The sequence below is a fragment of the Helicoverpa zea genome, chromosome 12 (genome assembly GCF_022581195.2).
Source record: "Helicoverpa zea isolate HzStark_Cry1AcR chromosome 12, ilHelZeax1.1, whole genome shotgun sequence".
Taxonomy (NCBI): domain Eukaryota; kingdom Metazoa; phylum Arthropoda; class Insecta; order Lepidoptera; family Noctuidae; genus Helicoverpa; species Helicoverpa zea.
The window spans coordinates 12,125,261-12,144,715 of record NC_061463.1 but is presented as its reverse complement, the minus strand read 5'-3'; the positions used below and the strand labels follow the sequence as shown (position 1 = coordinate 12,144,715).

Below are 19,455 nucleotides of genomic sequence, written 5' to 3'. Positions count from 1 at the left end.
AGGAAGTCGTTTAAAAAAGTCACAGCCTTTTGAAAGTGGTCCCTGTAATCTCTTTTTGACCACAAAACGGTTTTTGCCTCAAACATTTTGTAAGCGAAACTATTGACAACCGTTATCTAGGAATGTATTCCGCAGCTAGCAAACATGGTGCAAAAAATCTTCTGACTAGACTGCTTGAAAGATATGGAAAGGCCACATACTCGCATACAATTTGAGAGTTAGTATATTAGTTTCGACCAGAAAGGTGATAGAAAAACTTAGCTGAACTTTTATAATTTCAATAATAATTTCAAAAATATCGTCTTTGAATGAACTTTTTGGTATTTTTTAATTTAAGTGTTCAAAATTTCAATTACCGAGGGTGCATCGGGGCTTCGCAGTAATTTAGCTTTTAGCAACCTTACAAGGGAGCTTAGGCAACAAAAAGAACTTGCGAATTACAATAAAAATACTGCAAAATAAATAACCGTTTACCAAACCGACTTAGCAAAAACCCAAGAAAATCTCGATACCAAATACAAATCAGTCTTGCAAGTTGCAATAATATTGAGAATTCTAACTATCTTATTACTGTTACCACAAAAACTAGTCGAGCCAACCCTATCAGTTCCCGTGATTGATAATATCAAGTTATTTGTCCACATATGTGACTGCGGCTTGTTTTATAGCCTTAGGAAGTGATAAAAACCATGTATTTGATTACCAATAGCTTATTTCCTTTGGACTGGGTTAGACACGGCTGTCATTGTTTAACAACATATTTCAATAATCGATCCATTCATTGCAGAATGAATTTTGACATTAGCTTCATATAAATTACTAGCTGTTTTCCCGAGGTTTCACCCGCGTCTCGTCCCACTACATACTGGGATAAAATATATGTAGCTTATGTTACTGGCTGAAAATGTAGCTTTCCAATGGTGAAAGATGTTTCTAAATAGGTTCAATAGTTTTTGAGTTTATCCATTACGAACAAACGAAGTTATTCTCTTTATAATATTAGTTTAGATGTCTTTCAATCTCTAATTCAAAAACAAAGGATGGATCGGTTATTAGAATCCGCAGTTAATTGTTCTCTGTTTAGTTCGGTTATGCGGGCTTGTGGTTCCGTGAAGTTTATTAAGAGTTAATATTATTGCTGTTTTATGTCACTCATTTGCATGAGAGTCATGAAAGTCGTTTTTGTGATGAATAGAGATGGTTAAATTAAGCTTCAATATATTTTGTATAGGGTATGGTTTTGTCAAGTATTTATAGGAAGTAAACTTCTCGCCCGACCTGTTAAAATAGTTCTGTACGACGTTTTGTGTCACTGAACCAAGTTTAAAATAATAAAGGATAAGGATGACCTTTATAATTTTAAAATCAGAGATAATCATCTGGTTGGTGACACCAAGAAACTAAAAACTGAAAAGGAATAAGAAAAGGAGAAAGAAATAGGATACACCTAACTTTAGCTGCCAGCGGCTGCACCTAGTTCTAGTCATTACCATGAAGACTACACCTCGTTCTAACCATAGATAAGAGAATACAACGGGAGGGCACTTCGGCCTTTAGCCGTAACGTATACAAATCAACGAATTTCCTTAGTCACCGGCACTACACTGGCTGTCATAAAAACAGACACATCGCAGCTAATTTAGTCACCAAAACATAGTAAAAAAAGTTTCGGAGATAAGCGAGTATTTACAGCCCACTGTTTATCCGGAGCTATCGAGTTGGCAGTGCCTCAACGGGCGAGCTACTGGCGCGAGTCACTGGCGCGAGTCACTAGAGTCAGCGATAAATGTAATTGGCTACGTTTCATTTGTGTTGTGTTTACATTTGAATGACATAATATGTAGTTAGGTTTTTTATTTTTTTAAAGGATTTTAGGTCGTATTCATGTGCCTGTTCACGTAGAAATAATTTCATTAATCTGGCTGAAAGAAAAAGTTTTATTTATCATTGAAGTAGAATTATATGATGATTTGTAGATGACAAGTTGTAACATATTATGGCTAGACTTAATGACCTGAGATTGGTAATTTTTTTTGTCTGTTAACATTCATATATCCACAAAGCATTCATAAAAGAAATATTTACAGCAACAAGATTGCAGATTGTAAATCAGCTAACTTCACATAAAGTCTATCAGCTACTTAATTCAAGAGCACTAATTATGACACGGACCCTTTTTTATGCACTCTCCAAGCTTTAGTTCCGTGTTCAAGAGTCCAGCAGTTCCCAGCATCCAAGCAACTATATCATAAGACACATTCAATAAAGCTAACCTTCCTTGTAATATTTCTTCTACGTTTTTATAAATCAACCAGCCTATACATTATTTATTGAGCTAAGTACTAAAATTTAAATTGTAATTTTCTTTAAAAGGATTGAGACAGTATCTTCGAGTTGTATTGCATTTATTAGCTTAGAGTACCTGCAGATTGCCAACTTTTAGTCGGCCGATAGTTAGTTTGGGCTCATTAATTAGTATGAAGATAAATGGTAGAACGCACATTACAAAGATCAGGTATTTAGCCGGTATTAGACCGACTGAAAACTTTGTCGATATATTTTTTGGCAACCATCGGGTCAACTGTCAGCCGACTGTTTCGTCTCCAGTGTACTTTAACTGTACCGTTTAGGAGTAATAGTTTGTTTGTCCATATACGTTAAGAGATTGCCTACTTGATATTGCAGTAGTAAGTTGTAGTCCTTATGGAAATTACAAGAATAAACTAAGCTACAAAAAGGTGATACAGAAAATTAGTCTCTAGAAATGGTCATTAAATAGAGATGTTGTGTATAGATAGGTAATCATGTTTTTCTTTGATAACCACTTTGCCTTGAAGAGCATGTTAAGAAGGTGGATTGATAAACGAAGTCAAATCAAGTTAACATGAGAAAATACATATACATATTTTAACGGAAGGAAAACCTTTAATCTAATTTATTTAATGAGGACCAAATTAGTTATCCCAATGAACAATTTTACTGTTGTGTTAAATACCAAGAAACTACCCACTTCTTGAGGGACCAACATTTCACATAGTTTTTGACGTTTCATAGAATTTGATAGATCCGTATGGGAATAAATACTTTGACAAAAAATTTGTTCCGCTATCATTACAGCCAAAGCACAGAGTAAAGAACACAGTTATCTAAACCGTCTGTATTTATTTACTCTGTGGCTCGAGTGCAACACGAGCTAGTGCTTGACCCAGTACAGATCATGGGCTTTCGAGTGTCGCGTCTGGTTATTAAGTGTATATCTACTCTATCTCTACCTATTGATGAATATATAAATACGTTACGAAGCTGTATTTATTTTATGTAGCTGTAGGTACTGTGTAAAAGTTATTTTTTCTAACTTTGAGGCAGTAAACCTTCATGAAATAAATTTTAAAATCCCAGAAGTTCCTACTCGTATATACACATAATCTGCCTCTTAATTATCCCACAAAAGGCTCTCCTCATCCAGGAAAAGCAAATCATATAAACTTCAACTACACTTAAAAGTCCAGGTTTCCTTAAGATAGATGTCCCTTGTCCTTTTCCTTCACCACCAACTTTGAATTCTTATATCTGAAAAAAAAAACACATTTTTAACTTCAGCTAAAGGTTAGTACAGAACTAACCAGTCCAGTTAGTTACCCAGGCTCCGTTATTTGCGCTGAGCTGATCTCCGACCCAACACGTTGCTACCAAGGCTTTGAGTGATGCCGACACGGTTATATTCGTACTAGAGGTTAGCTCACTCGGTTAGATATAAACTAGCGCCTGTTATCATGTTAATATTGACCTCTTTCAAATAAAGTTAAATTATAGATACTGGACAAAGTAAATATTTGTACATTTACTTTGCCATCTTTAAAAATAATTATTTGCTTGAAAAACATACCATGTTATTTCAGTAGGTACATGAAAACTTATAAAAACTGAAAACCAGGAAACAAAATGTGACCTCACACTTGCATTTTGTTTATTTATTTTGTTCTGCAATAGGAATTTCTCCTAAATAAACACAAACAAGTTTGCATAAAAACTCGATCCCGGAACTTGTGTTCTGTTGGAATCGAACTCGCCACACACAGTGAATATCCGTTACATACAATACAACATTAGTCAATTGTATTGGTTAAATCAGCGGGACATTTACTAGTAACTAACTAAATCTCTCCCACAAGTAATTCTTAGGAAATCTTAAATATTCAACCTCAGGTACACACTAACATTATTTTATTACCACTATTGTTTTTATAGAACCATTGTACGTATTTACGACAAAAAAGATTTAGCATAGTGGGCGGTCAAAACTTAACAACACATCAATTACAGTTGACAGTTCGAAAACAAACTTACTTTTACTACTCTAGTTGGTACATCTCAATCGATTTACAAACTAATGACTTGAGTAATAAGGGTGATGATTAAATTTTTAAAAGGGTGAAGTTAAGTTTGCGAAAATTGGTGACATAAGGACAAACTGTCAGTTTTGTTTTGTTGAATGATTTCCGAAGTTGAATGCTTGAATATTGTGTCGTTATAATCTCAATGCTGACAATGATTCATTTGGAATCGTTACGGCTGATGATGATTACAGCCGTCATTAAGAATATTAATGGTTTATGTGTTGCTACTTACTGTTTGTTTGTTGTGTGGGTTTTTTCATTCATTTTCATTTTCATAAACTCGGAGTACTGTAAAATGTCACTATACCATAAATATTTTTTGTCTTAATTATACCTAAATAATTTGTAACTGTCGATTTGCTATAAGATTGCAAGCCGTTTTTATTTTATGCGTCAACATGAAAGCAGAGTGACATGACACATGCTAAGAAGTGCTTAAACTAAACGAACAAAAAACTAAAGATATGAAGATCAAGAACATGCTGCATTTCGGCAGACATTCCTAACAAATTCCTTTATTCTTGACAACACAGTCTTTAGTAGTTCTTTCTAAAAGAATTTGACAGGCAGAGATAGAATGAGCATTCGCTTGTTTTGGATCTAACAGAGATCAAATATAAAACCTAATGATGGATAATGTTAAGTGTAAAAATAACAAAACAAGCAATAAACTATCTCCGCGAAAGAAAGCTGATTACTATGTAAACAGGCATCGTTTGTCAAACGGAATAACTTGTAACTAGCTCATTGGCCATTGGGCACGGAATGCAACTTTATTGGAAACTTGGGGACCAGCCAACTATGCTCGCGTTTATTTTATTTCACAGATAATGTTTCTATGCTAATGTGGACATGAAAAATGCATGAATAGAGCGGTTTGTTTGAACGGAAGATAAGTTCGAGTAATAGGTTATTGTAGTGGATTGTAATGGGCATTTTAATGGAATTTTACTACTTTGAAATGTTATTGTGTGATTTCTGTAGAAAGCATTTTATTGAGACTTATTTGGTTTATAGAGATGGGAGAGTATGAACAATATTTCTTGCTGAGTTACCTGTTTTAAATTTTAATTTATTTTCAATGTTTATTTTATTTACTAAGTACAGGTGCAGATAACTAGGTAACAAGCATTCTCACTTAAACAATAAATAATTCTAAAATTTCTCCGATAACTTCTTGACATTCCCATAACACCACATATTTCTCACCACAACCACATTGCTTAACATAAGAAACAAGTTTTCAATGAAAACAAACACTTTATTTCACTTTTCTTTCAAAACAGCACTTAAGTCATTTCCTTTAGAATTATGTATGCAGACACGCGATAGTTCAATTACTAAACAACCAGTTTAAAAAGACCCTTCATTTGTCCCCCTTTGTACTGGGAACCAAACAGTTAAAACTTCCTGATAGGTCAACGTACTTTGGTTGATAGAAGCTTATTATGTTAAGCTGTTCTCAAAATATGAAATTGTTAAGTTGCTTGTCGATCTAATAGTTATATGCCTTTATGATGATAATGGAACCCTCATTATACGTAGTTAGAGTTGGATGAAAGTTAAGCTTTTATATTTTTTTGTGTGCACGAAAATATGTTTTGATCTCCACTCTAGGTGTGTTTATAAGCTTGTTTGTATGTGTTTAAGCTTTCATACATATGAATAAAGTTTTTCTTATACAATAGGTTCTTGTCTCTCTTCTGATCAAAAGAGTACTTATTATGGATAGATTTCGAGTTTTGATTGGAGAGTTCTATCTTCTTGTTATAGAATTAATACGAAAAATCTGTATCTGAAGACGTTTGAAAACAATATCGGTTGCTCGTACTGTAACTTACTTACCACAAGATAACCTTAAATAATTCAACTCGCTGTTGTAATAATGATTCATAATAAATGTCGCGGTTGTTCACCGCTAAATGACTATACCCAGGTGTCACAGCCTTGCCAGCCACATAAAAACTAATATAATAATGTCATTAAGTTGGCAACTCCTGGCTGCCACTGCCCTGGGTCACTGCTAACCAGCGCTGACCTCCGACCCCGCACGAGCATAGCTTCACACTTTATACTGATAAATATGCCTTCATTCCACCACCTCAAGATAAATCCCCACAAACGCACATTGCGACAGAATCTAATAATTCCTGTGTAAACATTTAACTATTAGTTATTAAAATCTGAATACAATAATGCTGTATATGAATTATTCATGTCCGCTTGCATAGGTTTAACATTAATTTACGCTCTTGTGAAAAATTGTTGGACATGCAGCTAAGTAATTGACTATTCTTGCGTAAATATAAGTATCATGTAAATTAAGATAGCATACATGTTCTAAAATTGTTGACTAAACCATTTGACGGTAGGCAAATGGTTCAAATATGCATATAGGTACTTGAATCAGCTTAGAGTGCGTAATCCGGATTATCCGTCTGCCAGTTTTTGAGGATGTTCCGGGAAAATTCATCTTGTTATTAAATTAAATCTCAGTAATTACTCTCACTGACTCCGTCATTAACTTAAGGGAGGACAGTGCTGAAAAAAGTTGTAAATAAGGGGAAACATAAGTGCTCAATCCCAGCCAATACTTAGAATGTCTAAACTAGGATTATTCTGACGCGAATGTTTTAGAAGCATCTCGCATTAAGGTGAACTTTTGGCGACCTAGTTTCTACAACAGTTCTAAATGCTTTTAGTCAAGTAAAACCAAAATATTTGTCCCGGATGAACAAGACGCCAGTCTATTCATAGATTACATTATTATGGAAATAGGTCTATCCGTATTGAACAACGAGATAATTTAAAAATGCCTTGTTCAGACCGCGCCGTTAGAATTTAAGCCGCCATGATGGATGATGGCCGATGACAGTAATGACAGTTAAATGCGTTCAGATATTCTTCTAATAATATGTCGTTAGCTCAACTTAAGGCTGTATATGTGTTGACGTGTGATTATTAAAAACTTGTTGCCAAGTTTTTGTTTGGTGTTGATGATTAGGGATTGAAAAGTGCGTTTAGTTTCTTGCCTATACTGTTGTTATTTCAGAATGTATGTCAATGAAGTGGAGTCTAAAAATTCACCTTGAAGGTTAAGAGTCACATTAAAACCCAGACTTCATAGAAAGTGTCGCATATTACTAAAAATATTTTCCTTATTACACGTGCTTCTAACGTTTGAAATAGCTTTGAGGAAGCTGTGAAAGTCGCAGTCATTATACAGTTTTTTACGGCACATTTGTTTAAAATAACGATACGTTTAGTTCGAATATCAGTCATAAAACCGTCGCTGTAATAACTAACGTTTAGTATGGCGCGGTGTAGTGTCGCCAGAAATGGGGCGACTTATTCTGGGATATTGAACTTTAATCGTTTCTGAGCTCTATGAATTTAGCTTTCTAACATGCACTATTCAAATCGCTTAGAGGACAAATTTCATTTATTTTTGTTCAATATAAATGTAGTTCACTATTGTTTTACAATTTTGAAAACAACTTCCATAAATCCACTTCATCATTATCTACTTGGCCATAGCCGATTCAACGTAGGTTTTAAATTTTAAAGGTGACTGGAATTAAAAAGTAAACTATTCCATACATGCTGTTGGATTGATACATCCAAAATATTGGTATGATTTATGTCTTATTATCCCACCTCTGATTATTTATCCCACCAGGAAGTTAACAGTCAAACACTACAAAGTTACACAACAAAATCCAGGTTCTCTTGTCCGCGCACCCGCGTCCACCTGGTCACTCTAACCGCCGTTCTATTTTAACCTGGCGTTAAACGCGCGGTTAAAGCTAGATTTATGGCGCACTGTAACAGGACTCTTTGCTTTTTTTCAACGGCCGTCAATGGAAACGTTTGTTGCCAGTTATGTAATTCGAAATACGAATCTGTTTTGAGAATAAAGACTTTGTTTGTTTCTGATTTTATGGTTTGAACTTGGAACAACAGGTGGTTTCGTTATAGGTGGTGTTTTGTTTTCGGTATTTAAAAATATGAAGACTTAAAATATGTAGAGGTCTCTTTAAAGAATTTAAGCTAATAATTTCAGTCTTTATATGCTAAGAGGAACTTGGTCTATGTATCCTTTTTTTTGTTAAAAATTTTGAGGATTTTTGAAGTTGTTGTAAAGTTGGGTCCTGCAGTGTAGGGTTTATTTAGGTGAGGTGCTAATGCATATACTTCAGAACTTTAGAACTTAAACATTTACATATAATAAGTAAATTTAACGTAAATTTCTTAAAAAAAGTTTTCAAAATTTATTTTCTGAAAACTAGGAAATCTAACTTACACATCGTACTTTCGTCCATGCCTATAACAAGATGTACCGTTGTCTCACAAATGACTGCAATTTGTTCTATTTCAGGCAGCCGCCATTCCGACTCGCCTACATAGGATCTAAATTGGCCTTTCGCCAAAATAAGTATGTTTCCGAATTGTCAAACAAATACTCTATTTAGATGAATGCTTCACATCACAAATTGAAATGTTTCAGCTTATTTGTGTACAGTCCAGATGTAGGGTAACGACGGGACTGAAATTCCTGTCAATAATATAAACGTGTTAATGGAGTCATTAAGATATGAATGTAGTTTCAACTTAAGTATGTTTGTGTCTATTAAACATAGTTAGGATTTTACATCGAGTATTTTGTGTGTTATCTGCATTAAATATGAATTTTAACTACCACGTCTTAAAACTAACGGTTAACGTATTTACCCGTTGTTAACAAAGTACAGTGGGTTGACGAACGGCTTACTGTCACGGTGCGACTACCGCGGAGGTGGATATTTGTCCACTCGCGTCCAGTAAGCACTACGTTACGTAGACATGCAACAGATGACGACAATGGCCACCGTCCCTCCACACGCATTCATTAGCTTAACAACATTAATACCCGCCATTCAACAGCTGCGCATCGCTACAATTCAATTACTACAAATTAAGTCGTGCATCAAAACTTTACGCAGATGCACGCCTTTTGCAACATTCACACCCCCGACCTGCAACCATTATTGTCAATACAGCAGTGCAAAATGGCCGTCCAACTGTCATCCGATTCCAATTCGCGCGCTTTCTATACACAATATACGACTTCATTGTACGCAAAAATGTTGGGGATCTCGTAAATACAGCAGATAATTTGATGTATGAATAGAGTTAATTATGGCATTTATTTATTGTATCCGTTTCATTGCACGCGGGGGTGGCACTGCCCCTGTTTTTATTAGCAATATGCGCCCTAAACTTTACGGTTTCCACTGGGGTGAGTTTAGCCATGTTGATTTATTTCTTTTGCGACGTATGAAAACATTTTTTTTTGTCTATGCCACGCACACAAAGGAGGTTACGAGAAAGGTTGGATTTTATTGAGGTTATGTTAAAATTGGCGGAAAATACTTTTTTTGTATCGTCCGTGACGATTGTAAACACGTAGAATTCAGTACGAATCAAAAGGGGGATTTGGCTGTTCAGAAAAGTAAAGCGAATTCTTTTGTGAAACAAGATTAACCGAAGTTAAGGCGAAGTCGGCGCGTTAGATAATTCGCATCAGAATTTGCCTTTAAAAAGCTCGTTTATCTTGCAGACGTTAATTTATTTAATAAATCAGTTTGGACGATGGCGGGGCTGCCATTAGTCAAACAGAGCGGGCTGAGATTCAATACGGGGATTGGTGGGGGCTGGCGAGTGGCGGGAACTACAAATGACGGCGTATGACGGAGATGGATGGCGGCGCGCCCGCTCGCCGACAGACGTTTAACTTAATATAACGACACAATGCTAAGTACGTGTAATTGGAAAACTTGCGGGACAACTGTGTTTATTGATATCGCTGTCCCACTGTGGGAGACACTCGGAATTACTTAATAGAGCACTCTATTCGTAATCTGATGTTGATTTATACTTTTCTGAATGCTTAGTGATTCTATAATTTCGTTTAAGAGAGTATTCTGTAAAGTTATCAAAACTTGATTCACAAATATTCTCTATGGAAACTCTGGAGCTAATCCCTCAAAACTTTTGAAAATTTTTTAAAACAAACATTTTGGCAACGATGTGATTAAATACGATAGCATTGCGGAAACAAGATTTTTCGCTTTGAACCATTGCTTATGTTTTTTACTTACGAAAATACGTAAAAGTTGTAATAAGATGAAAAAGTTTGTAGCTTTCTAACACTAGGAACCGCTGTTTCCAAGTATTAGGTATTATTAGTTTATGAACAATATCAGAGGCCCATAAAGTAACATTGTTACAATTTATTAGGCACGCGTGTCTTGCTTTTTATAGAAATGTTCTTTATTTTTACTCCAGAGAGAAAGCTTTCGAGTATCAAACGTGAATAGATTCGATTCACAGATGACTAATGGTTTGTCGAAACACCGCGCTGTTTCATCTTCGTGTCCTGGTCTCGTAATGGTCACCACCACATAAAGCGGTAGAGGAAACATTTTTCACCGCGATTTCTTTCATTATGTCACTTTCATCGGTCAATAACGTTAATAAAAAATATTTTTGTAATCCTTCGACCGTCGCCTTAAGGGCACGTCGCGTGTGACGCGCACACGCATACCCCGCGCGGATTATCGCGACATAATGCCGCGGAACTTCCTCCGACAGTACTTCCCCTTAATGAACCGACCCAACACTCGTAATTACGACTTTATTACGTTACCCCTAAAGGTTAATTTTAATTGTTTGCATTTACATAAAGTTGCGTTAAAAAAATAAGCTTAGTGTAGGTTTAGGTGAAAGTAGATCGTATTAACACGGAGTAGGGTAGACTTTTGTTTGTTTAAGATTAAATAAACATAGTGGATGGGACCGAACTCGTGTCTACGCATAATATCATTGGCACACACTCTTATTGGTGATGATTTGTCAACTTTACCGCGCACATTTGATTTTGAACTTTACTTTTAGGTACTGAAGGTTCTTTTTTCAGAAATGAGTTGTGAAAACTTTGTTTTCTTTGAGCGCAGTTGTAAAAAGTCCATTCACGCTGTGATGTTGGCAGTATGGGCAGGAAATTATTATAATTTTGCCTTCACGAGAACGTTGCTTGAATTTTAAGTTGTATTAAAATGTCGGCTAACTTGATTGTCGTGTTTTCTTTAGCTCATATCTGTGGTAATGCAGACATTTCGAGTATTTCACAAATGTTGGTCAATCTTTGACTCGCACGTAATAATATCTGGCAAGAACTTTCATAAATTTTAATTTATGATAGGTATTTATTTAAGAGTCATAAAAATGAGCCTTCATCACTTTATTTAAGAAAACGTAAAGATGAAATGCATTCAGTTTTCCTTAGTAGATTTAGAAACACCAAAAAAAAAGTATCAAAGAAATTCAAATGACAGCAATTTAACACATTTTTTAAAGCAAAAAAGTTTAATTAAGTCACATTTACAGCATGCAATCTTGTCCGTTCCTGAGATTTGTACACACAAACTGACACTCACTTCCCCCAATGAATGGATCTCGTTAATTTTCCAAGGGAAGTCGGAATGAATAAATCATGACGTCACTACCGGTGCGACTCATTTCAGGATTTTCAGGTACTCACGTAAATTATTTTCTTTTCTGTAGATTTCTCTTCGTAGACGGTATGCTAATCTTATTTATTTTTTAAGTTGAACGTACCTAGGCGGAAGACTTTTATTTCATGTTTTTACGAATTAAATTACGTTAGTTTATCATTATGTTCGTATGTACAATATCAGGGCCTACTAGGTTAAACAATAAATTAAATAACATGCCACCTTACTATACACCTACTTATTAAATTGAGGAAAACCTTCATAAAGTTAAACAATTACCTCCGTGCCTTTAACACAATAAAGCTAACGTATCACGACAAAACAATTATTTCATAATCTATCATAATTCCATTGATACCAGCAAATACTATTTACTACTACGTGTATCTCAGCTACAAATTATCTTGTCACAATTATTATTAACGCCGACAACAATATAATATTACAATTTACGATAATCCTATACCAGGCTATTTATTAACTGACTTATTGTCAAATAAACTGTTAAATCAGATAACAGTTACAGTTCCGAGTTATTAAGTTATTATGCTAATTTTAGCGATACTTGTGTATTTATTGGAAATCGATGTTTTGTGTCAAAATGGCGGACACTGAAAATGATTTACAGTAACTGAAATTAATGAGAATTTATCAGTTCTTTGACTAAGCCACTAAACAAGGATCAATAACTATTGTAAAATAATCCATGGGTGTCAAATAATACAATAACAAGAGGTTTACAACACCGTTTTCACATAATTTCTTTCAAAACAGACTGCAAATTGGATACAAATGTATTTACGACTTTCAAAACATCATGAATACAGCCCTTTGAAAGTCCAGGTTTTACAACGTAAGCCTGTTTCCCTTTTCTACCTAGACACAGAAGCCCTATGTGGGATTATCCATAGATAAAAAATCGCACAGTGGGCTAATCCTTCCATACGTCTGTCATGGATAAATCCGCACGTTTGTGAACGAATAAAAAGGCATATTTGTCCTTTTTGCTAACTTGTAATACTGGCATTTCAATAGCCGTATTGTGTAGAGTCTGGCCAACGAAAGCTGTCCACGAAAAAAGGCGGCAATTTTAAAAAATCAAGAGCTGGCAACCCCGGCTATACGCTGCTTAAACAGAGTTGATACTTATTATTATTCTAAACTAATAAGCGATATTTATATCAGTCTTTCATATCAGAACATTACGACTGTAATAACATTATTAAAAATGCCATAGCATAGCCAGGGTATGGCATTTTTTAACTTCTGCATGCATTGAAGTCCACAGGGATGAATAAAAAAAAAAGTTATTACAAAACGTTTATTTGATGGAATAGATATTTTAATTTCTTTACTATTTCCGCAGTTGTAAGTTTTGTTTCCCCGTAGTCGTTGTCCTCGTCAATATTATCTGAAAAGTAGATACACCGTGAAAACTATTGCGTTTTTTGCAAATAAGTCAAAAGTATCAAGATGTTTCAATGGAAATTCAAAAAACTAACCTAAAAGTGAAATGACTGAATACAGTCGTCGTATTTTCTCTGCAAATTTCTGATTCAAATCACTTTGTACGTCTTTATATTAGTCAATCATAGTAAATAGAAGCTTTCTCGTCGAACTTTTGATTGTTTTCGGCATTATTTTATACAAAACCAATGAAATAAAATAACAAACTGACTTTATTAAGAAACGTCAATGGGACATTTTGACAGTTCTAAAATATTGCCATATTAAAAGTTTAGAAAATAATTCGTGGTCAGCTTTCGTTGGCCAGACTCTAGAAACGAAACAAAAGCTATTGGAAGTTTTGGTTGCGCAATGTACAACTTTAAAAGTATTTTGACTAGGATTTGTTTGTACACTGGTTCAAGTTTTAATGGTTGAAATGGTTTTTGTATTATTTTCGAACAGTCTAATGTTTCTAATAGTTTTTCCTAAAGTATTATTTTTGTTGCTCAGTCTTTGTCTCTTGATGAATTCAAGTGTCCTTCTTATAAGAAAATAGTGTAACTTTCAATACTTACCATCTTACTTTCCAAGCAGTACAAGAAAATTTTCATCTTTTTGCCCGAACTACTTAAAAAAGCATGCAGACCAAATTACAGAATTTGTCCTCTACGTCGTAATAAGGAACTTTTATAATTTCATGGTCCGGAATGGCGCCGGAGCGATAAAATGCCGGTCGAATGTAAGTTCCAATTACTGGAGATTCCGCCGGGCGTCCATAACGCGTATATTATTAATTTATTCATAGGACTGCGACTGTTACTAACTAGCTGCATTTTAGTGGCCCTCGTAGACGTACTTAAGAGATGAGACATACGGGCACTGGGAGGGTGAAGCATTTGTGTACAGACACATTTTGATAATGAAAATATTCGATGGTCATATATTACAAGATCTGAAAAAATATTAATTGCTAAATGGCTACGAAGGACAGGGTCTATCGCGATTGTTCTGTCATTGATAAATAACAATCTCATAAAAACTCAAGATTATGTACAGAAAAGAGTTAAAACGTAGAATCTGACTAATTTAAAGATCTTTTTTTTCTTGCACTAATGAGGAAACAAGTAAATGAGTTAGTACAAAGTACAGTATAGCTGTAAAAAGCAGAATTGTCCATTCCTCGGTCCCGTGTGTGACTATCAGCAGGGTGTCTTCATCGCTTGGCAGTGTAAAACACATTGTCACCTCGCCTGCCGTCGGTAACTGTCACCTTAACTACTAAACTACTAACTGCTAGTTAACTTGAATACTTATTACCAACCGTTTATAACTTTAAGATTTTTCACAGCAACTTTGTATGCGAAGAATGCTATAAAAATCTCTAGTTACGTTAATGTTATCATTGTTGGACTCTAGTGTACCAATTTGGATCATTTGTGGTCATATAAACTGCAGTAAAATGCCGTACTTTCAAACCAATTTGAGGTTATTTTAGTACAATTGACTTTCATGATAATGTTCCCCAATTTCTTCACGTTCTCACGTCAGTAGCTATTGTTCTGTTTTACGACTAGAAGGGCTTAAGTACGCAAGATTTAGCTCAGAGTGAGTTTTGAAATATGTACTTTCAACAGTGATATGATTTCCTGATGTTTCTTAAGCCTACTGGGCTGCTGCCCCTGGCGGGCTTATGTCGTAACTTCCCAGAACTTACAAACCAGTTTTTATGTTATTCCGTAGAGAATAATTTGCTTTCAAATCAATGTAAAACTCCCGGTCCCGGAAAGAGAGCAAAAAGTATTTTGACAAGCTGTCAATGGCTTCCGTTTGTATTTTTTTGGGATTTGTCGATAGCCATTTGGACTAATCGTTTATGCAGTAGTCAGATATATTCAACAAATTGTGCCAAGAGTAGATAGTACAGTAAAATCATCGAAACAAATTGATTAAATATTGGAGTAGCCTTTACTCGATAGCCACCTCTTTTCCTACCTTTATAACTTCAAGAAACAATAACAAAATTCCAATTCCACGTCATCATTCATCTCCACCAAACATCCCGTTACGTATACAACTCTCCACAGGCGGGTATCATGTTTTGTCAGCCATCAAGCTCCTCCAAGCTGTTTGCGCTCAGTATCTGAGACTGCAGCCGCTCTGTACAAACTGACGGACAAACATGCGAGCATACAAACATACAGACAGCTTATTGGGTCAATAGTTTGCAGATGTGCAGGTATGAACAGGTGCAGGAGTTTGAAGTTTGACCCCGTTTTGTATGCGATCCAAACAGTTCGGTAGTTGATCATGATTTGTTAATTTTGTTATGGATATAACTGTTATTTAGAATTGAATTAGAGAGTAAGACGCTTATATTGTTAGCATGAAATTCTAGGATTGCTTTTCCATAACGTGTATGGAAAAATCACCAGCCTGTAACAAAAATAAGGTAGCTGAGAATGTGAACAGTACAGTTGCAACAGTTTTCCTTCGAGCACGCGTATTGATAGACCTATAAACACGGATAGAAAAATGTTTTGTTTTACTATAAAGAGCATGAAACCTTTCCTCAATATAGGATATCCATCCCGATGCATCATTCTATAGCATACAAGGGGACACTTTTAGGAGATGAAATATCATTTTCCTGAGCCGTGAAGGACGTGAGGACTTTCGGAAGATAAGGGTCTACCTGAAGCACTCGTCAACGAAAAATATCAGCATTATTCAGCCTCACGTATTATTATTTATTAGTAAAACATTGTTGAAATCCTCCGCACTGTATGAGCACGGCTCACACTGTTGGTAGACATTTTATGAATATTCACGGCGCGAAAGTGTGACCAAACCAGAAAGTGGCGTCACAATGGACAGGTATTTTTGTTAGGGCCTATCTCGGAAACGACTGGATAGATTTGGAGAATAGTTACGGTATTAAATAGCTATTTGATGATAGAGTAACTTGGGTTACGTTTGATACTGTTGTTATTTGGCTACAGTTTTTGCGAAATGGTCAAATTATGAACGGCACGCTATTGAGCAGGTGCAAGGCATCAAATTACTGTGTTCGGAGTAATATTCAATCATTATCAGTCTAGATATGATTTTTCTCTCTTAAAAACAGGCCTTCTTTTTAGTTTACCACATTACGGCCTAATTCTCAGCATACCTACCTAATACATATAAGTAATCTTCAGTTTTTCACAGATCATCACTCAATCTTGCCAAAGTTAAAGTAGCTTCTTTGACACAAATTCTAACTAAATAGGCAAACAAATAAATATGTCTACTACGATATGTGTCTGTTAGTGTAAACAATATTTAAGTGTTTGCAGCCATCTTATATGCATATTGAGTGCCTAGATGACTCACTAATAGTTGTTACTCTTAGTAAAGCGATAGGTTTGTCAAGAGTTTGTTAAGTTATCAACTTTCTAGCTTTTCTCTCTCATATAATATAATGTATGTATTGAAATTAATGAGTTAACAGGTTTTCAGTGTTAAAACACTTTGTCATTTCCGATACTTTAACATCCAATTACATAGGTACATATATTCTATTTGTATTTGTGTAATTATATTTTGCGAGTTATACGCGAATTTGGCATTGCTATGTCACGTAGTAAATTATTATTGCTCTTTGTTTTGTGTTTGCCCATGTGTGACTAAGTCGTAAAAACTTATAACGAAGAAAATTTTGCCTTAAAAACTTCTTTATTTCATTTAACCCCAACGCAAGAAGAGGGGTGTTATAAGTTTCACCTCTATGTGCCTGTACGTAGTATCTAAATGGATGCTTTTTTGTGTTGAAAGAGAAAGAAATATAAAAAATTACAGACGGTACTTTTCTTCAAACTTTCTAGATCAGGTGTTACTAAAACTTTTCTCGTGCAAATTACTAATTGAATCTAGCCGCCATCCGTCCGTGTATTCCAACCCGTTATAAAGACCAGGAAGATATATTTCCACATAGAAACTCCTTACAAATGCATCGATTACTCGTCCATACAAACTGGAGAGTCGCAATAAATCCTATTTATTTATTACCCCAACTTATACATTATTTATCTACTTACTTAATCATAAGTTTTCCAAGTGAAATGTATCGAATGTCCTGTATCGTGCTGGTCTTAATATGTCCTGTTTTACAAAGTAAGTATTACTAATTATAGTACTAGTTTTGCAAACAACAGTTGACTTTTCAGGTTGAATAGTCTGTAGCAATTTCTGTCACCTTTTATGTTCATAATAGGTAAGATATTATGTTTTTGCAAGATGTTCCAAAGAAACCGTACATTTTACGTATGTTGAACTAAGATATTTTTATACTCTTATTTAGTTTATTTTCAACAATCCATCTTCATGATAACCCCACATTTTCCTTCTAAAACCTTTGCTTTGATGTCTTCTAAATATAAATGTTAATATTCGAGTTTCTTACACATATAAAGATGTATAAGGAAATAAAAGATTACATGTATATTCTTCGCATTTTCCGCAACATAACGTTGAGGTTAGGTAAAGGGCCTTGTTTCCTGGCAAATAATAGGCCATTTATATTTTTCCCTACGGGGCTGTAGAGGTCAAGATGCAGTGAATTCGTTTGTACTAATGATGATATATCACTACTATCAAGAATTATACGGATGGATTTCCATTTTATTCCGAGGTAGGGAAATTGTAAAATTAGTCGTAGATTCTTGATTTTCCATGTACAGTATGTAGTATTATATGTGTTTTCATGATTTCCAATGAAGTAATAAAGAATTTTCCATATCGACCAAGGCGTCTTTAAGAAATCGAAGGACAAACTTCTTTCTGGGAAGCCGGAAACTAATTTCAATTATTTTCAGTTATGGCCCATACAACAAGTAAAGCAAAACAATTATTTCAGTCCATCTTAAATGGTAATTTAGACGGTTTCTTAAAAATTAACATCACGTAAAAAGTGAAACCCTACTGGAATATAATATGTTCATAATAAAATCCTTTTTATACCAAGTGAAAGTGGAATTAAAACAAAAGCGTTACGTGTTTGTTACACTATAATGTCACCAAAATTGGCCAAATATGTCACAAGACAGAACACCTTATTTGGCACAAGGTTAACTTAGATCTAAAAGATTGCACTAGTTTTGGAGTTTAGGAGTCATTTCCAAGGTTATGTAAGAACTAATGTATAAGATTTTATGACTAAATGTTCATATAAACGGTTCCTAATATAAATAAATTAATATTTAATTGATCATTAGCCCTAAGTAAATGTTAGTGCTCGTTAGATAATCACTTCAACTAATATTAGCTCTGAGATTTCTTCCATACCTAAGTTTTATTTATTTAGGCAACTTGTGTACTTGTGTAATTAGTGTGCATGATGATAATCATAGATTTAGGACCCCATAGACAAAATAAGATATAACTTTACGACTCTGTTAATCCGAGACCTCAAACACAGTAGTCGTTTAAATAAAATAATTTGAAGTACTCGTATTAAAATACTTTTATTCAAAAGATCAAGAAAATGCCTCTCTATTGAAGTTCTCATAAAATGAATTTTAATTGAATTTTCTTAATATCTTAGTATCCATACAACTAGGCAATTACTTCTTACATATGACAAAAATATAAAACTGCAAACAGCCTATTACAATGTAGCATCTGTTGATACCTACCTCCTCTCGCGTTGTTCGTCATAAACAGACTACAGACAGTATCACCGGCAGTTATTCAAGGTTTATCGCTTCTAGCTCAGCCAGAAATGGAAAAACTACGACCTATGTGTGGCAGAATAAAACTGGAATACTCGTAAATGTATATAACGTGTTTAGTTTATTGTGGAAAGTTGCATTCTCTATGTAAAATCTGAATAGTTTCTTAGTGTCTATGTTTTGAGACTCCTTAAATATTAACAATACTGTGAAGTATATAGCTTCGGAAAATGTATTAATCGAAAAACGATCTCTTTGGAAGATGTCCTTTTGCTTGACAAATGGTTTGCATTAAGTATAGGTTTTAAAAAAACAAGGCGATATAGATATTTACTTAATAGGAAT

General features: G+C 34.7%; 1 protein-coding gene and 1 long non-coding RNA gene across 3 annotated transcripts in view; one reads left to right on the top strand and one right to left on the bottom strand.

Moving 5' to 3' along the window:
- Positions 1-19,455, top strand: part of LOC124635158 (netrin-B) — a 133,083-nt gene that overhangs the window by 5,183 nt on the left and 108,445 nt on the right. The gene's annotated exons all lie outside the window — the stretch shown is intronic.
- Positions 13,261-13,701, bottom strand: LOC124635161. Its single transcript, XR_006984975.1, has 2 exons — positions 13,456-13,701; positions 13,261-13,364 (listed from the first exon to the last, which is right to left on the bottom strand). It is a non-coding gene; the product is annotated as an uncharacterized LOC124635161 (long non-coding RNA).